Here is a 20,093-nt window from a genome sequence, read left to right as displayed (position 1 = left end):
CCTGGGTCGACAGTTGTCTCCCTAGTGTCTCGTGGGATCCTTATGGAATTGTCTCGTGAAACTACTACTCCTGATGGGATGGGTGTAATGCCACGCAACACCCACACCCACTCCTCAGAGAGAGCTCGTTTGGTCAGTCCTTCCGAAAAGAAGTCTCAAAGTAATAGTAACAGGGAATTAGTGTGCCATAACACTTTCATTGTAATCAAGCGAAATGGGTGAAGCTTTGAGAAGATATCCTCTTTCTATATTAACAAGGCATTGGAAGGTATTGCTGGGTCTCTGAGAAGTGTCAGACGACTGTAATGGAACGCTTTTGGTTGAAACTGCTAATTCCACCCAAATATCTAAGTTTCTGGGATGTAAGGCCTTAGGTGACTACCAAATTGAGGCTGAATCGTGTAACAACCTTAACTATAGTAAGGGCGTGGTTACCTGCTCCGATATAATGTAGATGGACCCCCTGGAGTTGCGTGAAGAGTGGAAGAATGTGGGCTTCATGGAGGTGTCGAATTATATGAGGAGAGTCAATGGCAAATTGGAAAAATCAGCAACGTTTATTCTAACATTTAATGCTCTGGAATTACTGGAACATATCCTTGCCAGCTATATCCGCCTTTAAAGGTTCACCCGTTTGTTCCTAACCCCATGCAATGATATAAATGTCAAAGATTTGGCCATACCACTATGGGATGTAAGGGGAAGGCTACGTGTGGCAACTGTGGAGGCTCCACTCAAGAGTCGGGGACTTCTTGTACACTTCCTCCGAATTGTGTGAACTGCTCTGGGGATCACCCAGTGTGGGGCAGAAAGTGTGAGGTTTACAATGAGGAAAAGAAAATTCAAGAGTTGAAAGTACAGAGACGCATACCCTATGGTGAAGCTGAAAAGGCTTACGAAGCCATGCAACCACCGGTTTTTGCAACTTGTTTTGCATCAGCTCTTAAAACACCAATAGCTAAGTGTGATGCCTTCACGCAAACTCAGACCACAGATTCAAGTACGAGCACAAGCACTTGTCACTGTATCTATGGGGGAAACGCTCGACTTGCAACAGATGTCGCTCGGAAGCCATCAGCTGTAGTCTTACCACATTAGCCACATACCACTCCCCAACTTCAGAAGCCACCTAAGCCATACCAGCGACCCAGGCAGCCTCCTCCTCCGGTCAGTAAAGAAAAACATCCTTCTGAAAGTAGTTTTAAGTCCAAGAAAGCGGTAGGTAAGCTTTTGGTTCGGCGAGCGCTCTCCCTTTCAGATGGCGACTGCTCTTGAAGAGTCAGACTTCCAATCAGAGGAACTAGAAAACGCGGGACCGGCTTGTGTTCCCCCTGACCTCCCCGGTAAATCACTGCCTCTGAGGGAGAAAAGAAAGAACCACCATCGCTAACCGATGGCTTCCACAGGGACTTCTGTGTTGCAGTGGAATTTGAATGGATATCGCTCACATTTGGAAGAATTGCAGCTGCTGGTCCAGGATAAACCTTTCTGCATCTGCTTACAAGAAAAGCATTTTAAAGTCACAAACAAACCTACATTATGGGGCTACCACATATACAGGAAAGACGATACTACTGTAGGCAGGGCTAAAGGTGGAGTGGCTATTTTTCTTGATGACAGATACCACTCCTCTCCTGTCCCTCTTACCATGACCATCCAAGCAATTGTTGTGAAAGTTCTCTCACCATTTACTATCACAGCGTGTTCTTTGTACCTGCACCCCCATGATGCTTTGGATGCGGATGCAATGGCAGACCTCTTCTGGGCACTCCCGTGCCCATTCCTTCTTGTGGGGGGGACTTCAGTGCCCACAATGTGCTGTGGGGCTCGGCTACTACTTGCTCCAGGGGTCGGCTGATCAAGTGACTCATCCATTCTGAGGATATCTGTCTTGTGAACGCGGGTCAGATGACTAACTTTTCCACAGCTACAGGGTCTTTTTCAGCTATTGATCTTCGATTTTGTTCCTCAGCTATTGCAGATTCAGTTCATTGGAAAGTGGCTCCAGATTTACATTCTAGTGACCACTTCAAAGTGTGGATTCATCTGCCACCTAGGACAGTGACCAGCAGGAGACCACGTAGGTGGATGATACAAAGGGCAAATTGGTTACAGTACAGTCGACAGGCTATTTTTGAACGAAAAGATTGTGCACAAGAGGCGGTGGCCCAAATCACTCATGAGATCCAAAGGACTGCCGCAGAGTCCATCCCCAGGTCTAGTAACCACCTCGGACGACGGCCTGTACCTTGGTGGAATGACGATTGGCAATCAGGGCCAGACGGACAGCTCTTCAGAACTTCAAACGGTGCTCAACTACAGACAATCTTCAGGTCTGCGAGAGCACATGCAAGGCGGGTGATCAAAGAATGGAAGAGGGTTTCCTGGAGGGAATTTACGACTTCCATTAATCAGTCCACTTCCGCTGTGCACGTTTGGGAATCAATAAGACAGATTTCAGGCAAGGGTAGTCTACATCCCCTTATGGCCTTGCCAAATAATGGGGTCTTGGTGGACATGCCAGAAGAGATGGCTCACGTTTTAGCTGAACACTTGTTTACTGTTACTAACTCATCCAGACAAGCTCCTGCTGTTCAGATATTCCGTCGGACTGCAGAGATGAGGCAGCTCAATTTTTTCCTCGCATAATGAAGAGGTCTACAACCTTCCATTCTCCATGTAGGATCTGGAATCAGCTTTATCTGCAGCCATACACACTGCTCCAGGACCTGATGAGATCCATTATACCATGCTTCGTCATCTGTGCCCTCAAGCGAATGGTCAGCTCCTCTCTTGTTTCAATCAGATTTTGTTTGATGGACAGTACCCCACGACTTGGAAGGAGGCAATCTATTGGAGTGTCGCCTTTACTAGTTGCATGGGTTTGACTTTTGAACGCATGGTCAACCACCGCCTCGTCTGGCAGCTAAAGTCACGAGGTTACCTGAGCTGCTCCCAGTGTGGTTTTAGGCACTACTGTTCCACTCTTGACAACTTAATTTTACTGGATACGGCAATACAGGAGTCATCCTTATGCCGAAACCATTTAGTTTTTTTATTTATTTATTTTTTTTTACCTCAAAAAAGCATATGACACTACTCCGAGGTACAACACCCTTCGCCAACTTCATGAATCTGAACTACATGGATGCCTGCCGCTTCTAACCCAATCCTTTCTTGAGGACAGGTGTTTTCGTTATTACATGGGCGATGACATGACTGATTGCTATGTTCAGGAGAATGGTGTGCTCCAGGGAAGTGTACTCAGTGTCACATTGTTTGCCATTGCTATCAATGGCATTTCCTCTGCAGTCAGGAGCCCTGTCAAATGCTCTTTGTTTGTGGATGACTATGCAATCTTCTACTCTTCCTCTGATCTTACGGCGACGGCGAGGCAGCTACAACTGACCTTTAGGAGGCTGGAAACCTGGGCCGAGACAAATGGTTTTCAGTTCTCACCTGAGAAGACTGTGTGTGTCAATTTTAATCGTGCTTGTCGGAGTTTTAACCAACCACAGCTTACAATGGGGGAGCGTATTTTACTTTTCAAGACACAGTGTGCTTTTTGGATGTATTATTGCACTCTAAATTAACATGAAGGAAAGAAAATGAAACTTAAGTAGCAAAGGAAATGGGCCATATACAACAACAAAACAGTGCTCATATAAGCGTCTGCCAACAGCAATGTGTGTCAAAGGCTTTACGAAGACTATGCAATGCTTTATAACAATTGCCTCCGATGAGTGTTTGTTTAAATTAGATTCGTTTGAGCTGTTGCGGGCGGGCTCTTGAGCATGCGCAGTTGAGTCGCACATGAGTAATAAGTTCTCCCGCTTCTGGTTACAGAGCTGTGGTTGCGCACCACTACTTAATATTGCTCCGGTTCGGAAATACAGTAAATCTGGGACTGATGCACAGATCAGTCTGAGTTGAGGTGGGGAGTCTCCACGTGACCTGTGTTAAACACAGTTCAGTGATCTTGTTGTTTTCTCTTTGTTTAATGCTCTCACATTAAATGATAACAAAACTGATTTTTGTGGCCGGCATCTATCAAATGAATTAAAATATGTTCACATAATTATGGAAGGCTTAAATATGTCATTAGTTTTAGATTTATCTCCACCTTTCTGACAGTCAAGCAGTAATCGCCTTACAGAGCGATGAAGTTATTTTTGCCGGTTTGCTAAAGAGGTTTGGCTGAAAATTAATCTTTTCTGCTCAGGCAGTCAATTTATTTGAAATGAAGTGTTTAATTTCACACTATTGGCTAGTTTCAACTGTTCACTGCATTTCAAGTGCACGTATGGCATTATGCCATAATAAAAAGCCAAACATTAGATAATACAGTACTGGTGCTCCAAGAAAATTTACATACGAATGTGCATTTTAAGCCGAATTATGCGTTTTAGTATGGTTCACAAAATTCCGACACCCTTAAAGTATCGTCTGATGTCTTGTTTCTTTTATGACATATGTAAGATCTTTTAATGTTTTACACGTACGAACATATGGTCTTCCTGCGTCATCGTAGCTGCGCAAGTGCGGTGACGCTTGTTATCTAGTGCTCTCTTGCAACTGCTGAAACGAACCTATTTCTAACAGGTCGCGGGAAAATATTGCGAACGGTGGTTTGAAAAGCGTTACATTCAAAGCAGATTTCCTTTTACGCAAGGTGAACTATATGCGAGAATGTACGATGAATTTCTTAAATCACAAAGCGTTTGACTCTCATTTAAAAATCAACTCTTTGATGACGACCATTTAGGAGAATTTCGAACCCAGAAGATCAAACATTTACGTCGTCCTTAAAAATCTTACTGGCACATTTGTGTGATGTATCTTATAGTGTAACACGTGCAAAAAAGATAAACATTATATGTGCAAGCTTAGTTTCTCTTCAAGCATATTAATCTTAGAGACCAATATTATATGTGAATGCTATGTATATTAATTTAAACCATTAACTTTTCTTATTTGTGTGTTCGCACTACTGAAGAGTGATCTTGCTGTTGGCTTACTACATCACGTGTCCTAAGCTGCTATCAGCTGGCAAGATCACGTGACATGAGCTACGACTGTCTTACAAAAGTGCATCACAATCTCGATTTCAATGTTCCGGAAAGTAACATGCGGTGTTTAGTGGAATTCAAATTTGTACCTTCGTAATACGAAAATATGCATCGTACATGTTGCTGCACATCAAAAGTATTTCAAAACATGTTTCCCCCCCCTGAGTTTAGTTTTCTAGCTGGGAAATTCTACTCCGGTATATAAAACCATAAACGTTCAAAGGATTGATGAGTATTACTGTGCCAAGGAAGAGTTATACTGTCATTTAACACGTGAAAAGTGTATTTTCACCCGGGAGAAAGTGTATTTTTAACCGGGAAATCCGGGAAAAATCCGGGAATTTTTTTTCCTTGTCCATGTATACACCCTGGTAATGGCAGTTGTGGGGAAGGCGCATAGTCGTCTTCGGTTCATTGGTAGAATTTTGGGAAGATGTGAGTCATCTGTAAAGGAGACCAATTATAAAACACTAATACGACCTATTCTTGAGTACTGCTCGAGCTGTGGGGAAGGCGCATAGTCGTCTTCGGTTCATTGGTAGAATTTTGGGAAGATGTGGGTCATCTGTAAAGGAGACCACTTATAAAACACTAATACGACCTATTCTTGAGTACTGCTCGAGCGTTTGGGTTCCCTATCAGGTCGGATTGAGGGAGGACATAGAAGCAATTCAGAGGCGGGTTGCTAGATTTGTTACTGGTAGGTTTGATCATCACGCAAGTGTTACGGAAATGCTTCAGGAACTCGGGTGGGAGTCTCTAGAGATAAGGAGGCGTTCTTTTCGTGAATTGCTGCTGAGGAAATTTAGAGAACCAGCATTTGAGTCTGAGTGCAGTACAATTTTACTGCCGCCAACTTATATTTCGCGGAAAGACCACATAGATAAGAGAGATTAGGGCTCGTACAGAGGCATATAGGCAGTCATTTTTCCCTCGTTCTGTTTGGCAGTGGGACAGGGAGAGATGATGATAGTTGTGGTACGAGGTACCCTCCGCCATGCACCGTATGGTGGATTGCGGAGTATGTATGTAGATGTAGACGTACGAACAAAGGGCTTTCGGTTGTTGAACATTTTGAAATGCCTTGGTGGAAAAACATGGGGAGCTGACAGGTCCCGCCTCCTACAGTTTTATAGGGCATTTGTTCGATCCCACTTAGATTATGGCATCGTGGTCTATGGATTGGCCCGTCCTTCTTACCTCCGGATTTTAGATGCTGTCCACCATATGGGCATTCGGATATCGACAGGAGCCTTTCAGACCAGCCCAGTTCAGAGTCTGTGTGCAGAGGCTGGTGATCCCCCACTCTGGATTCGACAACGTATCCTTTTGGCTCGACAGGTGCTGAAAATCTCAGCCTCACCCCAGTCATTGGCATTTAGTACAGTGATCCAACCCACCTTTGAACAACTGTTCAGGAATCTGCCCCAAGCGACCCAGCCATTTGGTATACGTGCAACTGACTGCCTCAAGAATGTGGATCTGTCAGGCATGAAAATACCCAGGGATGGAATGCACTGCCGCCTTGGTGATTTTAAGCTTGTGCAGTATCCAAAAAATTGTACTCCAGATATGGTTTTTACATCTTTGTCTTGATTGGCGACTCCATGGCGTGTTGTGTGCACCACGACCAAATAGTGGATAGAATTGGAAGGAAAATAATCATTGGCTGTGTTTTGTTGTTTTATTGTCAACAAAATCGATTTTCGGTCACTTGGTGACCATCCTCAGTGCTGTAATATCCAATTATAATTGGTAGGCACTGGTATCAAGCCATAACCACAAGCTTCGACGGGAAAGGTCATGGCATCAGTGTTCTGGGATGCAAAGAGCATTCTGTTTGTAGATTATCTCCCCATGGGGCAAACAACTACTGTAGAATACTGTGCTCACCTCCTGGACAAATTACAACAAAAGATATGTGAAAAAGGCTAGGTTTAGCAAGGAAGAAAGTCATCTTCCATCAAGACACTGTGCACCCACACATCATTTAAAAGAAGACTGTAGACACCTGGAGATAGTCGTTTCAGATAGATTACATTGATAAGAAATTTTGAAACCAGATTTTAAACTGCAAAACATTCCTGGGGAGAGAATTTAATTAATTGGTTGTGAATTGCAGATTAAGACTGAAGAAATTGTAGAATGGTAAGGAATCAAGATGATTAACCCCAAGTAAAATGAAAGAGTCAGAATTTGTTCAGAGCTTCAAAGGTAGCATTAAGGCAGTGATTGAACAAAACAATGGTAAGGAACATAATAAGTGGTAGCATAGCTTTGAGAGGTGAAATACTGAAGGCAACAGAGGATTAAATAGGAAAGAAGACAAGGCCCAGTAGAAATCATTGAATTACACTTGAGATATTCAAACTAATTGATGAAAGGAGAAAATATAAAAACACAGCAAATGGAGTATGAAAAAGTGGATGCAGTTATCTAAAAAATGAGATTAATAGGAAGTGCGAATGGCAAATCAGGAAAGGCGTGACATCGAATGCAAGGCTGTAGAAGTGTGCATGGCTGTGGGAAAGACAGATGCAGTATATAGGAAATTCGAGAGACCTTTGAAGAAGAGAGAAGCACCTTGATGAAAATACAGCTCAAATGGCAACCCTATACTAAGCAAGGATGGGAAGGCTGAAAGATGAAAGGAATATTTAGTGTCTATGTAAAGGAAATAACTTGAAGACAGTTTTACAGAAAAAGAGGAAGTAAATGAAGATGATATGGAAGACATGATACTGTGAGAATAATTTGACAGGCTCTGAAAGACCAATGTAAAAAAAAAAAAACCACTTGGAGTAGATGACATTCCATCAGAATTATTAAGGCCATTGCGAGAACCATTCATGACAAAATTATTCCATGTGTTGGAAAAAATAAGAGAGGTGGAATACCCTCAGATGTCAAGAAGAATGGAATACTTCCTATTATAAAGAAGACAGGTGCTGAGAGGTGTTAATAGCACTGAACAGTCTGTTTCATGTTTGTGCTTGAAAAATACTTACAGGGGGAGGCCGCCAATTGCGAAATTCAGATTCGATTCATACTGCGCATTATAAAACCTCATGGCCAGAGGTGTAATGTGGCAAAGCACCAAGATGCACTTCTCAGCTGTTGTCGAGAAAATCGACAGTTAAAAGAAACCGTTGCGGTGAAATACTCTCTACGATTAATAATTCTCTACAGCGTCGTGGCGCAGCGGTAAGCGCTCTGGTTTGTAATCCGAAGGTCGCCGGATCGAATCTCGCGCTATGCAACCTTTTTTTTTTTTTAGTATTTGTTGTTTATAATTCCCGGCAATCAGTTGCAACAATTATGCATATAATAAGTTGTTGAAAGTCGTTTGTCGTGGAAAAACTGGCGACTTCAATCATCATTATGTTTTCCGCAAACAAAGTTGTATTTCACAAATGTTATTAATTGTCTTCATAATGTTAACCACGCATAGTTAACGGAAGACGTAGAAATAATATTCCGAAACGAATACGTATAGCGTAAGTCAAACGTTCGAATTAGAATAGACCCCACGAACACAAATTTGCTGTGGCAGGTATGAAATACAATCTCCGTTACTCGTTCTTTACACTTGAAGGACAGATGTTGAATGGGCCAAAACGAGCCGCCGCATAACAGCGTAGTTGCCTGCCAACTTCGAAAGAAGGTAGATGCGGTCCCTAGCGCAACTTATAACATTGTCGAAAATCAGTGCGGACGGGAGAGCTTTGGTACACCCTGTTAAAAAAAAAAAAAACGGAAAAATGGAGGTGGTACAATTGGAGAGCGATCCGCCTTCACCAACATGCATAAGCAATTCATTAATACTATATTTGAATTACAAACAACGAATAAAAAAAAATTGCACGACGCGAGATTCGATCCGGCGACCTTCGGATTACGAACCCGAGCGCTTACCGCTGCGCCACGACACTGTAGAAGATTATTAATCGTAGAGAGTATTTCACTGCAACGGTTTCTTTTAATTGTCGATTTTCTCGACAACGGCTGAGAAGTGCATCTTGGTGCTTTGCCACATTACACCTCTGGCCATGAGGTTTTATTATGCGCAGTATGAATCGAATCTGAATTTCACAATTGGCGGCCTCCCCTTGTTAGTGAATTATGTACAAAAAAGTGGAAAAACTTGTAGTAGCTGAACTTAGGGGAAGATCAGTGTCATTTCCTGAGGAACCTAGAAACACTTGAGGCCATGCTGGTCCTATGGCTTAGAATATAAACTGAAAAAGGGCAAGCCCATGTTTATAGCATTTGTAGACTTAGAGGCAGCTTTTGACTAGGTGGACTGGAATACAATCTCTGAAATTCTGAAGGTTGCAGAGGTAAGACAGCAAGTGAGTGTTAGATTATCTACATAGAGGAGGAGTAGTTGAGAAGGGATGAGGCGGCAAATTTCTTGAGGAAAAAACCTTTTTACAGAGCACCTAGCATCCAGCGCATGTCGGTGTACCGATTACTCATAGGATTTTGAAACACATCCCTGTTGGTTTGTGAACATTGGTGAACATATTCCAAGTTTATTTCTGAATGGATCGTAAGTTGATTTTTGAATGCATGCATAGTGTACATGATGTGTCTGCCAGGGGAATCCTCATCGCATCTAGCAATAAACTTTTCTGCAGACAAAACGGGATGGGGCTGTATGAGCTGAGCGGAATAAAACCGAACCGGTGAATGCCAACTGCTGCTTGTTTGTGGTTGATTCAGTTTGCAAATGTTCAGTGTTGTCATAATTACTAGTGAAATCCATAATCAGACTACCTGAGTGGAAATAAACAACTAACAGGAATAACAGGTCCCCCAGGGGGTCCACAACTCTTTTGTGGACATGTGCGTAGGGAGCACGGGACCCCGAGCTAATGTGGCCCTCCTTCCTTTCCGGGCTGCATACCTTCCTTTCCCTTTCCGCATCCCTCCCCGTCCCCCATCTTCGCCTCCCCCCCTCACCTCTGGCTCTTTCCTTCTCTTTCTCCCCCTCCGGGAGTATGGTTTGTGCCTACGTCCGGAGACGGACGCTTCTAAATGTACCGCATTCTTCGCCTTCCTTGCTTGTATGTCTTCTTCCTTCCTTTGTCCTTCTCTTTTCCTTACCTCTTCTCCTTGCCCTTTTCTCCGCTGCGGCGTTTGAGACCCCCTCTTCTTTCCTTTCCCTTTCTCTTTTTTCCTCCCTGTGCGTGTCTGAAGGCCGACCCACGCACTTCAATGCGTAGCCGGTGACGGGGTAACGCGTAATTCCCCGCACCGGGTAGACAGGTAGGACACATACGTACCCCCTGGTAACGGCCAGGCCCAGGGAGGGGTGATTACCCGAGCTGATACCTTCCGAAAGTGCCGATTGGTCCCTCCGTCCGTTTGTCGGGAGGTGTGACCTGAGGTGTGAACAATCACCTAAGGCGGGTGTGCCCTCGGTGAGGGCCCCCACAAGGGAGGAGCGCGCCATCGGAGACGCCGGTAATCATGGGGGATTCTTCCACAATGGTTTCCTCACCTTCCACTATGTCTGCTCACAAACGTAAGTTCACTGAGTCTCGGCCACAGACGGTTCTTCCATTGTTGCCACAGTTCCTTGTTGTTTCTCGGTCTGACGAAGGTCACGACTTTTCCACGGTCAACCCTTTCATTATTCAGAAAGGTGTAGACGCAATTGCGGGTCCTGTAAAGTCTTGTTCCAGATTACGGAATGGCACCCTGTTGTTAGAAACACACAGTGCCCTCCAGGCTCAAAAATTGCTGCGTACTTCTCTGCTCCACACCTTCCCTGTCCGGGTGGAACCGCACCGTACCTTAAATTCCTCGCGTGGAGTCGTTTATACACGCTCCCTCGATGGATTGTCTGACGAAGAAATTCAGCACTACCTGTCTGACCAGGGCGTCACGGCTGTTCATCGGGTTATGAGAAGGGTTGACTCGAACATCATTCCAACCCGCACTGTCTTCTTGACATTTGACAAAGTTCAACTCCCATCAAAAATCAAAGCAGGCTATGAGATAATTTCCGTTCGCCCTTATGTCCCAAACCCTACGCGTTGCTATCGATGTCAGCGGTTCAATCACACCAGCCAGTCCTGTTCCAATCCGGCCAAATGTGTTACGTGTGGCAAGGATGCCCATGAGGGTGCTTGTCCACCTCCATCCCCTCGCTGCATCAACTGTATGGGTGACCACGCTGCTTCCTCTCGAGATTGCCCTGTTTTTAAGGACGAAAAACTCATCCAGGAAATAAGAGTGAAGGAAAAGGTGTCGACTTTTGCTGCTCGAAAATTATTCGCCAGTCGACAGCCCACCGTGCCTCAGAAAGGAGAATACAGCACTGTCCTTGCTTCTCCTCGGCCAACAAAGGAGGCGGCCACGGAGACTTCCGACCTCACCTTTAGTACCACGGTCGTCAGATCGGCCAGCGCAAAGATCGCCCGTTCAACCTCACCACTTTCGCCTGCCCACTCAATGGCTCACCCTTCGTCGGGTTCTGCTAAATCTCGAGCCCAAAAGTCAGACGCCAAGTCTTCGAAAAAAGAGCATTCTCGTGAAGAGTTTTTACATACCGCAACTTCACAACCATCAGTTCCTCCTTCATCCAAACATCATACTTCCAAGAAGGCTACGAAGAAACACAGTTCCTCTCCTTCTCCGCCAAGGCATGTCCCATCTACAGCACCACCAGGCGGAAATCGCCCTCGGCCATCTTCTGTGTCGCCGAGGCGCACTGCTGGTGGCCGGTCAACCGGCCGATCGCTGGTGGCAGGAGCTGCTCCTGACCAACCTATGGATCAGGATCTTCTGCCTTCGACTGAATGCTATTCCATGCTGTCGGTCGCAAGCTCTGAGCAGTCGTTGAGTTGACAGCACCCTTGGTCACATTCCTCCATTTTCTGTTCACCCTATGTCCATTATCCACTGGAATATCCGCGGCATTCGAGCCAATCGGGATGAATTGTCGATCCTCTTACGATCCTCCTCGCCGGTCATCTTCTGTCTTGAGGAAACAAAGCTGCGTCCCCATGACCGCTTTGTTCTCCCTCATTTTCAGTCCGTCCGATATGACCTCCCCTCTGTTGAAGGCACTCCAGCCCATGGAGGACTCATGATTCTGCTCCACGATACTCTCCATTATCACTAAATCCCCTTAAACAGTTCCTTCCAAGCTGTCGCCGTCCGTCTTTCCCTTTCTGGATACACGTTTTCTCTTTGTACGGTATACATTCAATCGTCCACACCAATGGCACGAGCTGATCTCCTTCATCTTCTTGATCAGCTTCCACCCCCCTATTTGCTGGTTGGGGACTTCAATGCCCACCACCCGCTTTGGGGATCTCTGCATCCTTGTCCACGTGGCTCCCTATTGCTAGACGTCTTCCACCAAGCGGATCTAGTCTGCCTCAACACTGGGGTCCCCACATTTTTGTCTGCCTCCACGACAAATTTATCTCATTTGGACCTTGCGGTCGGTACTGTTCCGCTAGCTCGGCGCTTCGAATGGTTCGCCCTTGATGATACACACTCGAGTGACCACTTTCCATGTGTTCTTAGACTGCAGCCTCAACTGCCATATATGCGCTCGCGACGCTGGAAGTTTGCCCAACCCGATTGGACACTTTTTTCGTCTCTAGCGACATTCGATGACCGTCGCTTTCCCAGCGTCGACGATGAGGTCACACATGTTACCGACGTTATTCTCACCGCTGTGGAACGTTCAATACCACGCACCTCCGAATTGCCCCGGCGCCCCCCAGTTCCTTGGTGGAACGAGGCATGCCGTGACGCAATATGTGAGCGGCGACGTGCTCTTCGCATTTTCCGTCACCATCCAACTTTGGCCAACTGTATCCGATATAAGCAGCTCCGTCACGTCATCCGCGATAGCAAGAAGGCAAGCTGGAAATTCTTTATTAGCTCATTTCACACCTTCACTCCCTCCTCGGAAGTTTGGAGTCGGCTTCGACGGTCCTCAGGCGCGCCTAGTTTCTCCTCGGTCTCTGGGCTCACTGTCGCGCATGATACCTTAGTGGACCCTGTCGCAATTTCTAACTCATTGGGTCAGCACTTTGCTGAGATTTTGAGGTCTTCAAATTACCCGCCAGCGTTTCTCCCGAAGAAACGTGCAGCGGAAGTGCGACATCTTGCTTTCTCCTCTCACAATCACGAAAGCTACAATACTGTTTTCTCCATGCGGGAACTCCAACATGCCCTCTCTTCTTCTCGCTCCTCCGCCCCAGGGCCGGATGGTATCCATGTCCAAATGTTGCTGCATTTATCAACCCATAGTCTGCGTTACCTCCTTCGCCTTTACAATCGAATTTGGACCGGCAGTACCTTTCCCAGGCGATGGCGGGAAGCTATTGTCGTTCCCGTTCCGAAACCTGGAAAGGACAAACATCTCCCCTCTAGTTATCGCCCCATTTCTCTCAAGAGTAGTGTCTGTAAGGTTTTGGAGCGTATGGTGAATTACCGTTTAGCTTGGTGGCTGGAATCCCGCAGTCTTTTAACACCAGCCCAATGCGGATTCCGACAGCATCGTTCTGCAGTTGACCATCTTGTTGCTCTCTCCACTTATATCATGAACAATTTTCTCCGGAAACGCCAAACGATAGCAATATTTTTTGATCTGGAGAGAGCATACGATACCTGTTGGAGGACAGGCATCCTCCGCACACTGTTCTCTTGGGGCTTTCGGTGCCGGCTGCCCCTTTTTCTTCGCGAATTTATGGCAGAGCGCACATTTAGGGTGCGGGTGAACACTACTCTCTCCCGTACTTTCTCCCAAGAAAACGGGGTACCGCAGGGCTCCGTGCTGAGTGTTGTACTGTTTGCCATCGCCATTAATCCAATTATGGATTGTCTCCTTCCTGATGTCTCGGGCTCCCTCTTCGTGGACGATTTTGCGATCTACTACAGCTCTCAACGGACCAGCCTGCTTGAAAGACGTCTTCAAGGATGTCTCGATCGCCTCCACTCGTGGAGCATCGAAACCGGCTTCCGTTTCTCACCCAGTAAGACCGTTTGTGTTAATTTTTGGCGACGTAAGGAGTTTCTTCCGCCCTCCGTACATCTAGGTCCTGTCAACCTTCCGTTTTCCGACGTCGCTAAATTCTTGGGTCTTATGTTTGACAGAAAACTGTGCTGGTCCTCCCACGTTTCCTATCTTACGGCTCGCTGTCTGCGTTCCCTTAACACCCTCCGTGTCCTGAATGGTACCTCCTGGGGAGCGGACCGAGTGGTCCTTCTCCGCCTCTATCGCGCCTTAGTGCGCTCGAAATTGGATTATGGAAGCATAGTCTACTCCTCTGCTCGGCCGTCTATTCTTCGGCGTCTCGACTCTATCCGCCACCGTGGATTACGTTTAGTGTCTGGAGCTTTTTACACCAGCCCTGTGGAAAGCCTTTATGCTGAGACTGCTGAACCTCCGCTGTCCAATCGGCGGGCAGTCCTTCTGAGTCGTTATGCTAGCCATCTGTCTTCCATGCCTGCTAATCCAGCCCATGACCTTTTTTTCGACGCCTCCTTTGATGTAGGGTATGCAGGCCGCTCCTCCTCCCTACTACCCCCGGGAGTCCGCTTCCGTCAACTGCTCCATTCTCTTTCCTTCCGCTTTCCTAAAACCTTCTTGACAACTTGGGGTACAGCACCGCCTTGGCTCCGTCCCCGGATCGACTTGCTCCGAGACCTATGTCAATTTCCCAAGGATGGTACCCCTACACTTGTTTATCGTCGGGCATTTGCTGCTCTATGTGCACAAATGACGGACGCCACATTTCTTTACACCGAGGGCTCGAAAACATCGTTAGGTGTAGGGAGTGCCTATATTGTTGGCGACACCCCAAATCACTTTCGGCTTCTCGACCAGTGTTCGGTTTATACTGCGGAGCTTTACGCTGTTCTCCAGGCTGTCCACTACATCCGCCGCCATCAGCGGATACAGTACGTAATCTGCTCAGATTCTCTCAGCTCTCTCCTAAGTCTCCAAGCTCTTTACCCTGTGCACCCTCTGGTCCACCGGATTCAGGACTGTCTGCGCTTGCTCCACCTGGGGGGCGTCTCGGTGACATTCCTCTGGCTCCCGGGACACGCAGGTATCTGTGGGAATGAGGCGGCCGATATAGCGGCCAAGGCTGCAGCCTCTCTTCCTCGGCCAGCTATTCAGTCGCTTCCCATTACCGATCTACGGAGCAGTTTATGTCGCCAAGTTGCTCATTTATGGCATGCGCATTGGTCAACACTTCTCCATAATAAATTGCGGGAAGTGAAAGCCCTTCCTTGCGCTTGGACCTCTTCCTTCCGAACGCGTCGTCGGGAGGAGGTAATTTTAGCTAGACTCCGGATAGGGCACTGTCGTTTTAGCCATCGACATCTTTTAAGCGGTGATCCTCCCCCACTCTGTCCCCACTGCTCTCAGCTGTGGACGGTCAGACACCTTTTAATTGAATGCCCGTATTTTAATCCGTTATGCTCCCGTCTACAGCTATCGCCTGATCTATCGTCGATTTTAGCAGATGACACGCGCTCAGCCGACCGCGTTCTCCAGTTTATTAGTGACAGTGAAATGATGTCAGTCATTTGAAGCTTTTTTGGGGACAACCAACTCCTTTCTATAGTGGATTTTTAAGCATTCCTTCTGCCTTTAGTTTCTCAATTTTTATGACTTTGTTCCCATTGCTGCTGGTTTTAAATTTCGTTTTTTTCCTGTTTCCTACGTCACGGGCTGGGCGCTAATGGCCATAGACGTTTTGCGCCCTAAAACCACAAAAAAAAAAAGGAATTACAGGTAAGAAGGATTATTATCTTTACGTAGTGTCCAAGAAAATGGAATTCTGACAGAAAATTTTTGACCAGATCGCTACACTAGGCAGGGCCAGTTGTAGTTCCCAGCTAGCAGCTGCATAAGTTCCAGTCTGGGAGAAGCACGGAAAATGCATTGTACGAACATGTAATAACGCCTAACTGGAGAATAATCACTGAGTAACTAAACTGGTGATTGTGGCCAGATTAGTAAAGGTAACTGGAGAATGGGTTTTGACAGTGGTAGAAATAGTTACAGAATTAGTGTTACCGAGGAAGGAGAAGAAACGGAGACATCACACAAATTATAGAAGTATATGACTATTCCAAATCTACACAAAAATTTTATTCTACCACTTTATGGTCTTGTGCATGAGAAGCCAGAGTATATGAATGAAATTTGAAACTATTCCTAACATAGAGCTTTTTGATTGTAGTGGGCCAAGTAGGTATTTTGTATTAGTACTTCGAGACTTATATTGTTGTACTACAAAAATGATAATTATTGCCAAAACAGTCTTGCTTATTTGGTGTGTGTTAAAATTTCTGCAATATTAGAAAGGACCATTTTGTTTTATCCAGCACACAGTGACAAAATAGACGTAATCATATCGAGAAACCACACAAGTCTTGGGTACTATTTGTATTAACAGCTTTTTCAGTATTAGACGACAACATTTCGATTTTTCATGTTGCAAAATGTTTGACGTACTTTGAGATAATAGTTCTTTCGCAGAAAGGAAATCACGCCATGTAAAGCTGTAGCAAGATAAGATAGTACACATTTCTTCAATCCTTAGGTCCTAGCGATTTTTCTATCTTGCCTGTCTCTTTGCCTTTACTGGAGCCTATATTTAATTTTATGTCACACAGAAAGCAGGTTAGTAGCTAATAGGCAATAAAGAGTAGAGATTTTATGAAGAGTTCTTGATCGCCCGGTTACAAATAATCCCATCCAGTATTAATTGCGATTTTTATTTTGAAGAGGGGCAGGATGTCAGACCGGCCAACTGGGAGGTGGGGAGGCACTAAATGGCATTTTAATTTCCACTGTCCTGAAATAGTTTGATGACATCCATTACGAAATATACACGTTTGAGTTCCACAGAGTGAAATACGGTGCCATGCTGTATAAGAAAGTTGTTTGAAGAGGCGTGGCACTACACTTCGGCACACTTAAGGCCAAATAACATGTCTTAAATTTCCTTGAAGTTATATGTTTTATGTATGACTCCTCAGAAAGATGTGCACTACAAAATGAACTTATTTTTGAAATGTGGGTGTTTTTTTTTTTTTTTTTTTTTTTTTTTTTTTTTTTTTTTTTTTTTTTTTTTTTTTTTTTTTTTTTTTTTACGCTATGATGCGCAGAGCAGTCTGTTAAGGTGCGGGGGGGGGGGGGGGGGGGGGGGTAGTTTTCCCGTGACTCGTGTTTACATTTAGTGATTTTTGTTTCCTCTTCGTTTACTGCTCTCACGTCAAATAAAACAAGACTAATTTCTGTGGCTGGGAGCTATCAAGTGAATTAAAATACATTTTAGCCTTCCATAATTATTTGAATGTGTTATTAGTTGCAGATGTTTCCACCTTCCTGACAGTCAAGCATTAATTGCCTTGCAGAACAATGAAGTTATTTTTGTCAGTTTGCTAAAGAAATTTGGCTTTTATTTAAGCTTTCCTGCTGAGGCAGTTAATTTATTTGAAACGAAGTATTTAATTCCACACTATTGGCTAGTTTCAACTCTTTGCTGCATTTCAAGTGCACATTTTTATCTTCTAGCACATATGGCATTGTGCCATAATAAAGAACCAAACATGAGATAATACAGTACTGGTACTGCAAGAAAATCTACGTCCTGAAAACCACACCGAGAAGCTTAATATCAGGTTGAGGCCTACGTCGTTGGGAATCCGGACATACGAATGTGCGCTTTAAGGTGAACTATGCATTTTACTATGGTTCACGAAATTCCAATGCTCTTCGAGTATCCTCTGATGTCATGTTTCTTTTATGACATAATGTAAGAAAGATCTTTTAATGTTTTACATGTACGAACATATGGGCTTCCTACGTTACCGTAGCTGTGCAAGCATGGCGACGCTTCTTATCTGGCGCTGTCTGGCAACTACTGAAAAGAATCTGTCTAACAGGTCGCAGAAAAATATTGCGAATTGTGGTTTGAAAAGCCTTACTTTCAAAGTAAATTTTCTTTTATGCAAGGTGAACTATGTGACAGAACATACGGTGAATGTCTTAAATCACAGAGCCTTTGGTCTCATTTAAAAATAAACTTTTTGATGATGAGACATTTAGAAGAATTTAGAGCCCAGAAGATCAGAGATTTATGTCGGTATTAAAAATGTTACTGGCGTATTTGTGTGATGTATCTTAAAGTGTAACATGCGCTAAACAGGTCAACATTATATGTGAAAGCTTAGCTTCTCTTGTAGCTTATTAAGTATATTAACTTAAACTATTAGCTTTTCCAGTTGGTGGAATTCGAATTTATACTTTCGTAATACGAAAACAGCATACATGTTGCTGCACACCAAATATCTTTCCAATACGTGTTCTCCCCCCCCCTCAGAGTTTCATTTTCTAAAGTACCGAGAAATTCTACACTGTTGTATAAAACCATATCCATTCAAAGGATTGATAAGTTTTACAGTTCCGATGGAAAGTATACTGTCACTTACTACAGAAAAAGTGTATTTACACATGAGAGAAAATGTATTTTTAACTGGGAGATCCGGGAAAAATCTGGAAATTTTTTTCCTTGTCCATGTATACACCCTGTGGACCATATGCGACCTTCCAGTCACATAATGGACTAAGGTAGTTGCATCTAGCCCATTTATGCTGCTGTTCTTTAATTAGTGGTTATTCCCTCTTTAAAGGCGACTTAACAGTGAGAGTCCTGCATTGACACCCTACAAATGTGACAAATTGACAGAAAACATTTTATATACTCTCCAGGTGGCTGTATTTATGTGCTCCATATTAAGAGATCTTATCCTTAAACTGTCAGGAAGGTGAATGTAAAGGCCTCTTAAGGTGGTTGGAGTTACCTGAACCTTCCAAGGAGTTTATTTTAGATACCTTTAGTCTTTTTATAGTCTAATCCACAAAATTTATGTATTTGTTCATAAATTAATATCATTCCTCAAATTTTTACTTATTTTTCGTTATTTTCTGTCCCTTGAGTGGGTAGTTGCAATTACTTTTCAAGATGTACTAATGACTGCACCATCAAGGGCCCTAAATCCGGCAACCAACGGTTATTATTTTATGTAGTTGCCTCTGTTATTAAATATATTTACTGTACACTTTCCAAAATTCTATACATTCATGTCCCACACCTCTGCTGCCAGCACAGTTGCAGAAACAGGCAATTGGTTGCAGCCACATTGCGACTGTGCTAAACATGGTCCAGGTATTCCATGAAATGTGTTGTTGCCAGGTGTGCTTAGAATTTTGAATGTTCTGGTTGCTTAGAATTTCTGATCTGGTTTTCCAGAAAGTGAAGCCAGCCCTCTTAGGTAAACACCAGTTCCAAAATGGTTGCTGAATGTCACTGACAACATGAAAACAAATAGCAGAATGGAGTCTACTTCATAAGATTTGTTGTTTGGAGTTCTGAGATGGTTGTTATCTTGCATAAGAATAACTAAAATTCTTGCACGACTTGTATGAGTAGTCACCTCATTATGTTCCTGTCGCATGACTGGATTGCATTAGACTGGCTGTGACTCGTGTAATTTAAAACATTGAACATTGAGTCCTTGTTGAACTTTGTAGCCCACCCAAAGCATTCTTTTTGAGGATTAAGTTTCTTATATGAACTAAGTGATACAGCTTCCAGGAATTTAGCCCAAAGTGCATATCATTCGTGTAGTACCTTACAATAACAGCAGAACATATGCTCCCCAGCACTTCGCCACAGAAAACACACAGTCCTTATGTATTGCTCCTTCACTCCACCCTTCTATCATCTTCGACAATAAAGTGTAATTGTATGGATAAAAAAATTTACTCAAGCGACGGCAGAACACACACAAAAAGGCTTGACTTATGACGAATCAGTCTTTCCTCCTCATCCCGTTCGTTAAATCTCCCCTCACCCTGGGTTCTGTGTGACTTTTCTGAACAGTACCCCTTCTTCTAAACCACTCCAGTTTTTTTCTTTCACCCATCTTCCTTCCCCTTCAGCTGCTCTGCCAGGAGTAGTCACTGGC

General features: G+C 44.4%; 1 protein-coding gene across 1 annotated transcript in view; it reads left to right on the top strand.

Moving 5' to 3' along the window:
• Positions 1-20,093, top strand: part of LOC124554672 (structural maintenance of chromosomes protein 4-like) — a 261,721-nt gene that overhangs the window by 112,794 nt on the left and 128,834 nt on the right. The window lies entirely within an intron of this gene.

Source organism: Schistocerca americana, chromosome X (assembly GCF_021461395.2).
Source record: "Schistocerca americana isolate TAMUIC-IGC-003095 chromosome X, iqSchAmer2.1, whole genome shotgun sequence".
In the NCBI taxonomy this organism is placed as follows: domain Eukaryota; kingdom Metazoa; phylum Arthropoda; class Insecta; order Orthoptera; family Acrididae; genus Schistocerca; species Schistocerca americana.
This window is presented reverse-complemented; position numbering and strand designations above follow the sequence as displayed.